At 48.2% G+C, this 14,103-nt stretch overlaps 1 protein-coding gene across 9 annotated transcripts in view; it reads left to right on the top strand.

The window, feature by feature from the left end:
* Positions 1-14,103, top strand: part of ARAP1 (ArfGAP with RhoGAP domain, ankyrin repeat and PH domain 1) — a 437,360-nt gene that overhangs the window by 139,870 nt on the left and 283,387 nt on the right. The gene's annotated exons all lie outside the window — the stretch shown is intronic.

A 14,103-nucleotide genomic window follows, 5' to 3' on the forward strand; every position in this document is an offset into this window, starting at 1 on the left:
ACATGAAAGGACTTTCAAAGTTCAGTTTTCTGACATAAAGATTTCACTTACAGCATTGCATGTAAACACAATATGTATAAATATTGTAGCTCAACCACAAAATCCTTCTACAAGGAGAAAAGCACCTTTGATACCCATAAGGTATTAGGCCTGTCGTAACACGTGTTGGGGGTGGGCTTGGCACTGAGTAGATTGAATTACAGTTACAATAGAGTAAAACCTCCCACACCAAAACGGCACTAACTGCCAGCACTCAAACAGTAACAACTCTACCTGTGAAAAGGCAGCACTGCAAATATTGCGCCAGGCCCTAAAACACCACAAAATCTTGTCATGTAACGCCTCAGCGCTACCCCTAACCCCGTGGGCACTCGTAGGGTCCTGCCAAGCACTGCCCAGGCCCGCCTGCACCTACGTCCTTGCTCCTGCACTGGCAGCCTCCCTCCCGCCAACCGTGTTCCTGCTGCCCTCTGGGCAAGTTCCCCGCCCACAAGCTACTTCCCTGGTGGATACAGGAGCAGGTAAAAGAACAAAGGTTAAACAGTGAAAACTAACTCAATACTTTACAGGCTGAGCTCATATTCAAAAGCTTTTAGCCGGCTAACTCAGAAGTTAACCGCCCAAAATGAATATTTGGGCACTTGTCTGGCTATGAGTCAGCCGGCTAAGTTTGGAGAGTTCCAGAGGCAGAACTGGGAAGAGCTGAGTTAGCAGGTTAAATTAGCTGGCTAACTCAGATATTTAGCTAGCCAGATGACATAGCCAACTAAGTCTGGTTGGGCCAAAGAGCTGCCCTAAATTTAGGGGCTGTAGTTAGCCGGCTAAATTCAGTAGTGTGGTTTCACTATGGAATATACCTCCAAATGCCGTACTGTCTGAATATGGACCTCTATGTATCTAGTGCCTAGGCAGGTCAGGAGACAGGCTGTGCACAGGACTTGGGCACACAGTATTAACACTGAGCTTTCTGGCCAATAGCACTGCAGGATGTATGTTTTACAATTCCTCGGGGCTGCTGGGATGCGTGTGCTGATCAAGCCACCTTTAGAGTTAACCAGCATCCAAAGCCTCTGCTTGAACTCCAGTGCAGAGGTCAAACACCTGCAGGCCAGCACCTCTGAAATGAGCTCTCTGGGCAAAGGGTGACAGGACAGAGCAATAAATCACAGAGCATGCAAACGCCAGGCTGCTCTAGACCCTACACCAAAACTATACCCTAATCCTAGCAGAATACCTCAGGTTCAATCACGCATGCAAAACCCGGACGGACCCTCACCAAATACAGAATAAAGAGAGACCGTAAAGTAAAAATTAAAAAGGTGCAAACAAAAACTGGAAACCAAAATGCTAGACTCTGTATGCAGAACAACAATGGAAAAGCAGAAACCCTGCCAGTCTTCAGAAAATACCAAAAAGAAAAATCCATCTGATGAAAACAGGAAAAAAACATAAGCATTGTCAAGTTAAGTGTAAAACACTGATAAGGCAGGCTATGAGAGAATTTGAAATGAAGTTGATTATAGAGGCAAAACTCATAATAAAAACTTTTTAAAATATATCTGAAGCAGGAAAACTGAGGGAGTCAGTTGGACCATTAGATGACCGAGGGATTAAAGGGGCTCTTGGAGATCATAAGGCCATTGCAGAAAGACTAAATGAATTCTTTGCTTCTGTGTTTACTAATGAGGATGTTGGGGAGATACCTGTTCTGGAGAAGGTTTTCAAGGGTGTTGGGTCAGATGAACTGAACAAAATCACTGTGAACCTAGAAGATGTGGTAGGCCTGATTGACAAACTGAAGAGTAGTAAATCACCTGGACCGGATGGTATACACCCCAGAGTTCTGAAGGAACTAAAAAATGAAATTTCAGACCTATTAGTAAAAATTTGTAACCTATCATTAAAATCATCCATTGTACCTAAAGACTGTAGGGTGGCTAATATAACCCCAGTATTTAAAGGCTCCAGGGGTGATTCGGAAAACTACAGACCAGTAAGCCTGACCTTCAGAACCAGGAAAAATAGTAGAATCTATTCTAAATGTCAAAATCACAGAACATATAGAAAGACATGGTTTAATGGAACAAAGTCAGCATGGCTTTACCCAGGGCAAGTCTTGCCTCACAAATCTGCTTCACTTTTTTGAAGGAGTTAATAAACATGTGGATAAAGGTGAACCGGCAGATATAGTATACTTGGATTTTCAGAAGGCGTTTGACAAAGTCTCTCATGCCTCTGTATCTCTCCATGGTGAGACCGCACCTTGAATACTGTGTACAATTCTGGTTGCTGCATCTCAAAAATGATATAATTGCGACGGAGAAGGTACAGAGAAGGGCAACGAAAATGATAAAGGGGATGGAACAGCTCCCCCATGAGGAAAGACTAAAGAGGTTAGGGCTGTTCAGCTTGGAGAAGAGACGGTGAGGGGGGATATGATAGGTTTTTAAAATCATGAGAGGTCTAGAACGGGTAAATGTGAATCGGTTATTTACTGTTTCAGATATTAGGACTAGGGGGCATTCCATGAAGTTAGCAAGTAGCACATTTAAAACTACTAGGAGAAAGTTCTTTTTCATCAACGCACAATAAAGCTCTGGAATTTGTTGCCAGAGGATGTGGTTAGTGCAGTTAGTGTAGCTGGGTTCAAAAAAGGTTTGGATAAGTTCTTGGAGGAGAAGTCCATTAATGGCTATTAATCAATTTTACTTAGGGAATAGCCACTGCTATTAATTGCATCAGTATCATGGGATCTTCTTAGTGTTTGGGTAATTGCCAGGTTCTTATGGCCTGGATTGGCCACTGTTGGAAACAGGATGCTGGGCTTGATGGACCCTTGGTCTGACCTAGCATGGCAATTTCTTATGTTCTAAGAAAATCAAGAAAGGATTGAAACTTGTTGTGCAGGCCCTGGTTGGTTCTCATCTGGACTTCTGCCATGCATTATAGCTGGTTCATCCTGATTAAATCTCTTAAGAAGTTGCAGTTAGTCCAGAGTTGGGCAGCCAGAGTAATTATGGGTACTCAAGAGTGAGAAACTCTGAGAACTGCTCTGACTGCCCATTAAATATCACTGCCAGCTTCACATTTTAACTCTCCTCGTTCTTAGGCGTGTTAGTCCTGTTTATCTCTCATCAGAAATTGACTGACATGTGCCTGTAAGATTGCTTAGAGGTGCCGAGGAGGCAGTAATGAAGCTACTTGCACGCACTGAGCTTCGGCGAACTAAAATCCAGGAAGTGTGTTTTCTTTTGTATGGAGCCTCATGACAAAGGGCCTTCATCTGGAACTGGATTCAGTTAAAATCATTGGCGTCCTGGCCTGGCACGTAACTGAATTTCTATAGTACTGTGGGAGATGGTCCACGTTGCTGTCCGGTTGCCCAGTGTATTGTTACAAGAGGTCCATATTCAGCCAGGCGGTTTTGCTAGCCTGAAACCACCCAGATATCTGAAAGTCAGGCGGCTAACTTTACTTTAGGACAGGTCTGTGGCCAGACCAGAGTTAGCTGGGTAACTTATCTGCCTATTTCGACTCTTCTCAGTGACGCCCAGGCCCTTGCCCACCGCATAATTGACGTAACTATTTAGACAGATAAGTGGTTATCCGGTTAAGTGTGGCTGCTGATCCCAGGCAGATATTCGGCCGCCACCAGTTAGCCGGATAAATTGAAACTTATCTGGCTGACAGCACTGAATATCCACGTCCATAAGCTTTTAGTTAATGTATTAAGCTTTTATTTTATGCATTTACGGATTTTCTTGCTCAATTACCCATCTGTATTGTGTGACCTTCTTTTATTGCATTATTCCGTTAGCATTGTATGCGTTATTCTGTATTTTTAAATCGTTGCATGATAAGGACCTGAATTGTAAACCGCAGGAACTGCGCCCTACAAAAATCAGTGGACGTTGAGCCCCATCGCTGCACTTGTATGGATCGCTCTTCCCCCTGAAACAGCTTCACGTTTTTATCGGGGTCTTGCTCTCCGTCTCCCCCCTTCTGATGCCTCGCTGTAGGATTTTCTGGCTCCACCTGCACCAGCAAAGGCTTCTTCCTGTGCTATAACGGGGGGTGGATCTTTGTGGTGGGCCCTCGAATGCCGCTTCTTCTCTCACCTGGAAAGCGTTTGCCGTTTTTGGCTTTTCCGCCTCGGATCTCCAGGACTAAACTTCCATTTTCTCACCCCCCCCCCCCTTCTCTGGATGCCGGCTCTCGTCTCTGCCCTCTCCTCTGCCTCTGCGAGGGGGGGCGGGCCTAGAATTTCTCTTTTCCTGGCACTGAGGAGGCTCTTGAGGCACAAGGGAGGGCTTTGTTCTGCATTGCTTGCCCGGTGGCAGACTTGCAGTGCTCTCGTGCCCTGGCTTTGCCTGGCGGCTTCCTTTTTTGGGCTACCAGCGCCACTGGAAACCTGTCCCAGCGTCGGCTCTGGGGCCGTGAGCCTCCATTCACGCTTTAGAAGAGGGGGACGAGCCTGGTGGCAATGGGCTGAGAACTAGGGAAACAAGGATTCGGGTCCTGCTTACTCCCCCTCTGCAGCTCTTGCCTGCAAGTCACTTTATCCCCCGTTGCCTCGGCTACTCACTTACCCCCCAGGTTTATCAAAATGCGATAAATATAGCAGAAACGGTGCCTGCGAGAAAACGGGGCGTATTAGGCTACTTTCCCTGCTCCCACATCGCGTAGGTAACTTCCGCAAGCTGAGCTACATTTATCGCACCTGCGCTATTTGGGGAGTTTCTATCAGAACTTGAGGTGCAGGGTTTGTGTTGGGATTCTGTCCTGTCCTGAATAGATCTCAGGCTTCCCTCCCATAGAGAAGAATTTTGTTGATTGATTGCTGATGAATAATGTTAGAGGTAGTTTTACCGGACGGTTGGAAGTGACCAGGGCTTCTTTCTTTGCTTCTTACAAGGTCCTTCTGTCTAGAGCCTTCGTTGAGATGCATGCGGCGGCATTCGTGCGACAGTGGTGCAAAAGGTTTTGTCGCGATGAGCTGGACTGTCCTGTCTGCACATGGACGGAGTTCAGCAAGTGGCAGATGTAGAGAAGGGGTCCTGGGACCCCCGCTGGGATCGAACTACCAGGGTGGCTTCCCTATCACAGACCATACAGGATGGCTCCCTGTTGACAGCTGCATGGGAACGTAGAGAAGAGATCATTTAAAATCGAATACGTAAAAGTGCGATGTCCAATTAAATGTTTTTACAGGATTGCTTGAGGGATTGTGTGGGTGTGGGGCTGGGGAGAAGCTGCCGATTGTGATTGAATTTAATTATCAAATTCGCAGGGGGCGCTAAGGCAGGGGAGGGCTTATGGGCCTATGACCTGTACCTAACAACGCCTCTGCTTGTATTACACAACGCAATAGTGGTCAGATGAAATGGCTCGAAGAGGCCTCTTTACTAAAGATTTTCTCTTACTTTGTCTGAGGAAAAATGCTTAGTATAGGGGTGGCCAACTGACATCTTGTGAGCCACATGTGGCTCTTTGGAGCACAAACTGCGGCTCGCAAGTGAAATCTTTCCTTCTGCCACCGACTCTGTTGACTATGATTCTCCCCCTTCTCAGCAGCCACTTCCTGGGGGAAACTTGTAAGTGTACAACTTCCCAGGGCCGGCGGAAGCACTAAGCCAGCTAGGCCTGGGCCTAGGGGGCGCGAGCCATGCGGGGCCCCAACCGATCACGGCCCAAAGAACTGAGAGGAAGGAGTCAGGGTCGTGACCGGGGGTGTGCCGGCACGACCTGGGGGGGCCCGGGGGTGTGTCTGTGTGAATGGGGGAGTGCGACAGAGGATGGGGATTGCGCAAGGCAGAAGGTGCCTAGGGCAACTAATCCCCTTGCACTAGCCCTGCAACGTCCGCCCATGAATCAGCCACTGGGATGGGAGAGGATTGCAGTGAAGAGGAGCTCCTGCCTTCACATCCAGTTTCCCTCCCCAGGCAGTCCCCAGGAGCCTGAAACAGACCCAAAGCGAACATGACAGGCCGTCATGGAGCCCATCCTGCAGCTGCCAAAGACAAGGCGTGGTGGGGCGACTGTGGAGCCCATCCTGCAGTGGCGAAAGACATGGCCCAGTGGGGATTCTGCAGAGCTCATCCCATGGTAGCCAAAGACAAGGTGGAGCCCATCTCGCAGTAGCCCAAAACAGGAACAATAGGCCGCCATGGAGCCCATCCTGCAGTGGCTGAAGAAGAGGCCTAGAAGAAAGGAGAAAGCCCTGAAAGATAGTGTGAGAGACAGCGAGGGCTTGTGTGTATGTATGTGAGCCTGTGTGTGTGTATGAGAGAGCGCTTTTGTGTGTGTGTGTGAGACTGCGTGTATGTATGAGAGAGAGCCTGTGTGTGTGTAAGAGAGAGACCCTGTATATGTGTGTCTGTGTGTGTGAGAGAGCCTGTGTGTATATAAATGAGAGCCTGCATGTGTGTGTGGTAGCCCTCATGTGTTTGAGAGAAATCCTGGGTATGTGTGTATGACAGCCTGACTGTATGAGAGAGAGCCTGCATGTGTGTATCACAGAGAGAGAATACTGTGTGTATGAGAGAGCCTGTGTGTGCAAGAGCATGTGTGTGTGAGGGGGAGAGAGAACTTGTGTGTGAGGGCATGTGAGGGAGTGTATGCATGAACAAATGTTTGTGTGTGTGTGAGACAGAGAAAGGATAACATTTGTGCAGACCCTCCCCCCAACCATCTCAGGGTGACTGGAAATCAAAAGATCCAAGGTATAGTGAGCAGATTTTTGGGTGTTTTCATGTGCCTGTTGTTTTGAAATATTTTATTGGTGTTTGAGAAATATTAGAACATTTATGTGAGTTTTTAAATCTTGGATATCCTATTTTTTGGCTGTCTTGACATCTTTATTCTTTTTACTAGTATGGTTTTAATATTATGAAAGAGATTTTATAGTTCTTGCTTTTATTGCTTGATGTTTTGTGAGGAATGATATTTGTTTTTCCATTGTTACAGCACAGTTTCTGTTTATACTTTATGATCTCTCGATTCTGTGTTTGGTGAGGGTCTGTTGTGTTATGCGTGTTGTGAATGATTTATTGTAACCCACATTGAACATTGGAGGGCGCGGGCAGCAAGTTCATTTAAATAGATAAATAAACGTGTGAGGTGTTCTGCTATTGCATGGGTGGCCACCAGCTGTGGCATCATGGAGTTTCCTAGAGAGAAGGGGTGGGAATAGGAAAGGCAGGGGCTGTGGAAGGGCTGGCAGCAAGCAAGAAATTTACATAATGCAGCAGTACTGGGGTGGAGGCACTCAGCGCATGAGCAGTAGCACAATAGCAGAACATGCATGTGTGTGTGTCAGAGAGAGTGACTGTGTGTATGTGGGGGACAGAGAGAAAGTGACTGGTAGGTGGGGGTCAGGAAGACAGACTGTGTGTGTATGTGTATGCATTTGTACCAGAGAGAAAGGGACTGTGTTGTGTGGGGCTCTATGTCAGAGTGTGTATCTGAGAGAGGGGGACTATGTGTGTGTCTGAGTGAGGGGCTGTGGGTATGCCTCTTTGTCAGAGAGGGATATATATGTATGTGTGTGCATACCTGTGTGCCAGAGAGAGGGTCTGTATGTGTGTGACTCTGTGTGTCTCAGAGACGGGACTGGGTGTGTGTGTTTGTCTCTCTTGTATCTGATCGAGGGACTGGGTGTGTGTCTGTGTGTCAGAGAGAGGGTCTGTATGTGTGTGACTCTGTGTGTCTCAGAGACGGGACTGGGTGTGTGTGTTTGTCTCTCTTGTATCTGATCGAGGGACTGGGTGTGTGTCTGTGTGTCAGAGAGAGGGTCTGTATGTGTGTGACTCTGTGTGTCTCAGAGACGGGACTGGGTGTGTGTGTTTGTCTCTCTTGTATCTGAGCGAGGGACTGTGTGTGTGTCTCTGTAGTCTGAGAGAGAGGGACTGTGTATGTCTATGTCTGTTAGAGCAGTGGTTCTCAACAGGTGTGTCGGGACACACTCGTGTGTCGCAAAGTCCCGAGAGGTGGGTGACAGAGCCAGCAGAAGGCTGCTCTTCCCTCATCAGTCTGGGCAGGAGTTGGCTGATTTCTCCTTTATTGCTCTTGCTTCCTTCTCTTCCTGACCAGTGGGAGGTTGTTCCCGTCTCCTTCACCCAGATCAGAGCGAGATACCACCAACTCCTGTCCATACGGGCCTGGCAGGATATCAACGTTATCTTCCCCTGCCCGGCCCGGCAGTGAGGCTGCTGATGCTCTCGTCACCCCATGGGGGGACCCACATGTGAAAGCAGGGAGAGAGGCGCGGGCTCTGTAGATCTGCTCCTGCTGCCTCCTCATCTTCCTCTCCTCTGCTGCTGCTGCTAAAGGGGGAGGGAGACTCTGGATTGGACTGAAGGCTTTTATGCTGGCAGGGAGCCAGGGGGAGGGGGAAATGTGATGGGCAGGAAGGCCTTAGGAGAGGCTGCTGGGTAGGGAGGAGAGATGGAAGTGGAGGCAGAGATGGAGGTGTGGGACCTGCTGGGTTGGGGGAGAAGGGAGGTCTGGAGCTGCTGAGCAGGAAGGGCTGGTCAGAGGTATTCTGGGTAGGAAGGGCAGGGAGAGTTGAGCAGGGGAGAGAGGGAGCACGGGGGAGAGGATGTGGGGAGGGGGGGTGTTGGGAATGTTGGACAGGGATAGGAGCAGGTGAAGGGATGATTGAGTAGTTGGGATGATGGGGACATGTAGGGGAGTGACCGGGTACAAGGGCCGTACTACGTCAGTTCTGAGAATTTGCATTTCTTCTCTCTCTGAACTTTGCTCAGTGTAGGAGGAAATATATTTCTGTTTCTAGTTCTCCAGTTTTGCACTGCGTGCAGAAGGAGGTCTTGGGGTTTCCAGTCCAGGTTTTGTTTGCACATTTGTAGTTTGTGGTCTCTTATTCTATATTAGGTGAAGGCAGGTCTGTGTGTGTGTGACTGAGATGAGGTTCTTTAGCAGAGCTTTGTATCAGCCTTGGTTGTTGTACTTTCTCCGTTTGATCTTGCACTGGGAGTGAGCTGCTGCCTTTTCATGGGCAGGGCTATTGCTGTTCGTTTCTCGGGGTTAGTGCTGCTGTGAGGTACGGCAGGTTTGATAGACGCGTACAGAGTGGGGTTTGTTTGTATGCGTCAGGTAGCAGAGGGAGTTTGTGATGACCCCAGAATCAGAATATCTTTTTCTATGATAATACGGGCAACCAGGACCGATGGCTCCTCTCCCTCGGCTCACAAAAGGCCGCACCTTTATTTAACAAAACCAACACAAGCACCCCCAAGGAATCAGCTGCCTCGCCCCGGCAGGATGCTCTCTCCACAGGCCACCAAACCTGTAATTACCAGCAGCATCCCTTCCGTTCACCAGGACACCCACCACAGCCCAGCAAGGGGTCCCAACCACGTGACTGAACCCGTGTGGCATAAAAGATGTACACCAGGCGGCATAAGAACTGGAAAATGAAATTGTGGACCTGCTATTGGAAATTTGCAAATTACCACTCACATCATCTGTGGTACCTGAAGGGCTGCAGGGTTGCCAATGTAAGGCCAATTTTTAAAAAGGGATCAAGGGCTGATCCAGGAGATTACAGACCAGCGAGTCTGATGTCAGTTTCTACCATTTTTTCTGGCGCAATCATAAAAGAACAAAATTGCTGAAGACATAGATAAGCACCGTTTAATGGGACCCAGCCAACATGGATTTAGCCAAGGGAAGTCAGGCTTCAGTAATCTGCTACATTTTTATTTTCAATTCTTTATTTTAAACTAGCCGTTAAGCCCGTAACAACGGGCTACATTTAAAATTTTTTTTTGGTCCATTTCCTTCCACTCCCTCCCCCTCATCTCCCCCCTCTAGTCTCCTCCCCTCCCCCCCACCTCCCTCTCTCTCTTCTCCCCCCCTCTCACTCTCTCCCCACCCCACTCTCTCCCCCCTCCCTCCACCTCCCTCTCTCTCACCTCCCTCCCCTCACAGCTCATCCACAACCGGCAGACAGGGGCGTGTCCCTCCCTCACGCGCGTCGCCGGAGCTCCTGCTCGCCGCCGCTCCTAAGGAGCCAGCGCCATTTTTTTTTTTCTGACACGCTGTGCTCTGGCGGATGTGCGCGCATGCGCGGTAGAGCTGCTCTCTACTGCGCATTTGCGGCACGTCGGTCCGGGCTCCCTTATAGGTATGATTATTCAATAGTTATAACAGCAAAATGTATACATATACTGACATTTGATCATACAGTAATATTTACCTACATATTATCAAATTTGCCCTTACAATCCATATATCAGTAACATTCTTCAGGAAAAACGTAAGACATTGGATATTTAATTGAGCGACGAAAGGCAATTTATAGTGTTTATCACACGTCTTTTAAAGAAATCAGAGGTACAACAAATCTATACTTTTTGCTCTCAAGCATTTGCAGCACTTAGGGGGTGTATATCTGGAAATGCCTGTAATGCGGAGACCTCATAGAAGACATATTGGTGGTCCTTATACCATATTTCACACTTACATGAATGCTGTAGGAAAACTTTAACCCCCCCTCGCCAGGGTATCAATTTTTAATCTGAGGAATTCTTGTCTCCTTAATTGAGTTACCCTTGATAGGTCTGGGTACATCTAAATATGTTTGTCCGTGATATTTCTGCGATCTGTTACGTAAAAACACACGTAACACTGTGTCTCTTTCTGACAGAAACATAAACATATTTGTTTCATTTAACGATATCTCTGTTTCAATAGTTGTTTCTAGGGCTTCTGATTATATTCATGGTCTGCACTGGTTGCATATCTCCTGTAGGTAGGTTTTTAGGAAAATAATAAATTATTATATCCTTAAGCTACATTTTCTTTGAAGGTGTAAATAAACACGTGGATACAGGTGAGCCAGTTGTTGTAGTGTGCTTGGATTTCCAGAAAGCATGTGACAAGGTCCCTCATGAGAGGCTTCTAGGAAAAGTAAAAAGTCATGGGCAGAAGGTGGTGTCCTTTCAGGGATTGCCAACTGGTTAAATGTTAGAAAACAGAGAGTAGGATTAAATGGTAAATTTTCCACTGGAGAAAGGTGACTAGCGGAGTGCCCCAGGGATCTGTGCTGGGACTACGGCTTTTTAATATATTTATATAAGTCCTGGAAATGGGAACAACAAGAGGGGAGATCAAATTTGCCAATAATACGAAGTTATTCAAAGTTGTTAAATCGCAAGAGGATTGTCAAATTGCAAGAGGACATTGCAAAACTGGGAGACTGGGCATGCAAATGGAAAATGAAATTTAATGTGGACAAGAGCAAGGTGATACACTCAGGGAAGAGAAACCCAAATTATAGCTCAAAATGCAAGGTTCCACATTAGGAGTCACCACTCAGGAAAAGGATCTGGGTGCCATGGTTGAAAATACGTTGAAATCCCCTGCCCCGTGTCTGGTGAAAGCCAAGAAAGCAAATTGAATACTAGGGATTATTAGGAAAGGAATGGAGAATAAAAAGGAAAATTAGTTTCTTACCTGATAATTTTCGTTCCTGTAGTACCACGGATCAATCCAGACACCTGGGTTTTGCCTCCCCTCCAGCAGATGGAGACAGAGAAGTTTTTTCAAACAACCCTGTGCCACCCACAGTCCCTCAGTCTTACGTAATGTCAAAGCAGAATGGAACAAACCCAAACTAACCAACTAACTATCTGTCCATCTATAATAAGGCTTATACAAACCCCCAACTGGGAACAGAACTCGCAGAACCAAAAGAACAAGCGAGAAAAACAGTACCAATATCCAGGAAAAATGTCATACGAGCAGACTCTCCGTTACTTCAGTGTACACAGCCATGGGCGGGGCTCTGGACTGAGACGTGGTACTACAGGAACGAAAATTATCAGGTAAGAAACTAATTTTCCTTTCCCTGTATGTACCTGGATCAGTCCAGACACCTGGGATGTACCAGAGCTGACTTACCGAGGGTGGGAGCCGGAGAGGCCCACTCGGAGCACACATTCTCCAAATCCCCCGGAATCCAAAGCTTGCACATCCAATTTGTAATGTCTTGCAAACGTATGCAACGATTTCCAAGTAGCCACCCTGCAAATTTCCTGTGGCGAGACTTGATGACATTCCGCCCATGAAGCGGCCTGTGACCGCGTGGAATGGGCACGAAGTCCCACCAGTACCATCTTACCATGCAGTAAATACGCTGAGCCTATGGCCTCCTTTAGCCAACGAGCAATCTTAGTCTTGGAGGCCATAGCATCTCTTTTCGGACCATTTCATAACACAAAGAGCCTGACACCCGGAAAGGATTCGTGACCTCTAGATCCATGCATGGCCTGCCCCACTGGTCGCAGATGAGCCGAAAGGCTTCGTTGGCCAACTCCCACTCTCCGGGATCGAGATGGTGACAACTGCGAAAGTCTGCCTGTATGTTGTCCACGCTGGCGATGTGAGATGCTGACTAGATGCTGTTCTGCCCAGCTCATCAATTGTTGTGCCTCTGTTGCCACCGGGCAATTCTTGGTTCCTTCTTGGCGATTGATATAGGCCCCCGTAGTTGCATTGTCTGACAAGACCCTGACCGACTTCCCCCGAAGGAGCGGGAGGAAGGCCTTCAATGCGAGAGCCACTGCCCTGGTCTCCAAGTGGTTGATCGACCACTGAGATTGGACTGTGGACCACTGTCCCTGTACTGACTTCCCCAGACAAACCTCTCCCCAACCAGAGAGACTGACATCTGTGGTGACGACTGTCCAGTCAGGTATTTCCAGGGGAACCCCACACGCCAGATGTTCTGAGACCACTGAGATTGGACTGTGGACCACTGTCCCGGTACTGACTTCCCCAGACAAACCTCTCCCCAACCAGAAAGACTGGCATCCGTGCTGACGACTGTCCAGTCGGGTATTTCCAGGGGAATCCCACACGCCAGATGTTCTGAGACCAGCCACCAGTCGAGACTGCTCTCGCAGAGTCCGAAAGCGGTAGATGAAATTGCACTGACACCGGATTCCAACGGGATAGCAATGCTGATTGGTAAGGAACGCATATGAGCAAAGGCCCAGGGTACCAACTCTCGAGTGGATATCATGGAGCCCAATACGCTCAGGTAATCTTTCACCGTGGGCATCTGCATGGACAACAAGTCCCTCACCTGGCCCTGAAGCTTGACAGCACGTTCTGTGGTGAGGAAAACTCTGCCCCGAACCGTGTCGAACAGGGCTTCTAGGAACTCTAGAGACTGGGAGGGGATCAGATGACTCTTGGCAAGATTGATCACCCAGTCGAGTGATCAAAAGAGCTGTAGCACCCGGTGGATTGCTGACTGGCACAGAACCTCGGATTTCGCCAGAATTAGCCAATCATCCAGGTAGGGATGTACTAGCAAGCCTTCTCTCCTGAGTTGCGCTGCAACCACAACCATCACCTTGATGAATGTCCTGGGTGCTATGGCGAGACCGAAAGGCAGAGCCCGGAACTGATAGTATTTTCCCAGAATACAGAACCTGAGGAACTTCTGATGTGCTGACCGGATGCTGATATGGAAATAGGCTTCAGTGAGATCCAGAGAAGCCAGGAACTCCCCTTGCCATACCGAGGCAATGACTGAAGGGTCTCCATTCGGAAACGAGGTACCCGAAGGCACCTGTTTACTCTTTTTAGATCCAAAATTGGTCTGAAAGTCTCTTCCTTTTTTGGGACTACGAAGTAAATGGGATAGCGACCCTTTTGTTGTTCTGCGGATGGAACCGGTGTGATAGCCCCCAAGTCCAGTAGGTGCTGTAGCGTGTCTAGCACCGCCTGTCGCGGTACGCACAGGGAGATATCAAGAATTTGTCCCAAGGGCGCTGTACAAAATCTAAAGTGTATCCTTGACTTATCACAGTGAGGACCCACTGGTCCGACGTTATCTTGGTCCATTCCTCGAAGAAGAGCGAGAGTCTGGCTCCCACGATTGGTACGCGATGGACGAGCAGTACCGAGGAATGAACCAGCCGTATCTCATTGAGAGGCCTTGGCCCTCGCCGCCGCCGCCTGCGGGGTACCTGGTCTGCCAAAACGTCTGCCGCGAAAGAACTGAGACCATGACTGTTGTCGGTTGGAACTTGTGCGAAAGGATGACCCAGACGACCGCGCCGGCCTGGG

This window comes from Rhinatrema bivittatum, chromosome 5 (genome assembly GCF_901001135.1).
Source record: "Rhinatrema bivittatum chromosome 5, aRhiBiv1.1, whole genome shotgun sequence".
NCBI classification, from domain to species: domain Eukaryota; kingdom Metazoa; phylum Chordata; class Amphibia; order Gymnophiona; family Rhinatrematidae; genus Rhinatrema; species Rhinatrema bivittatum.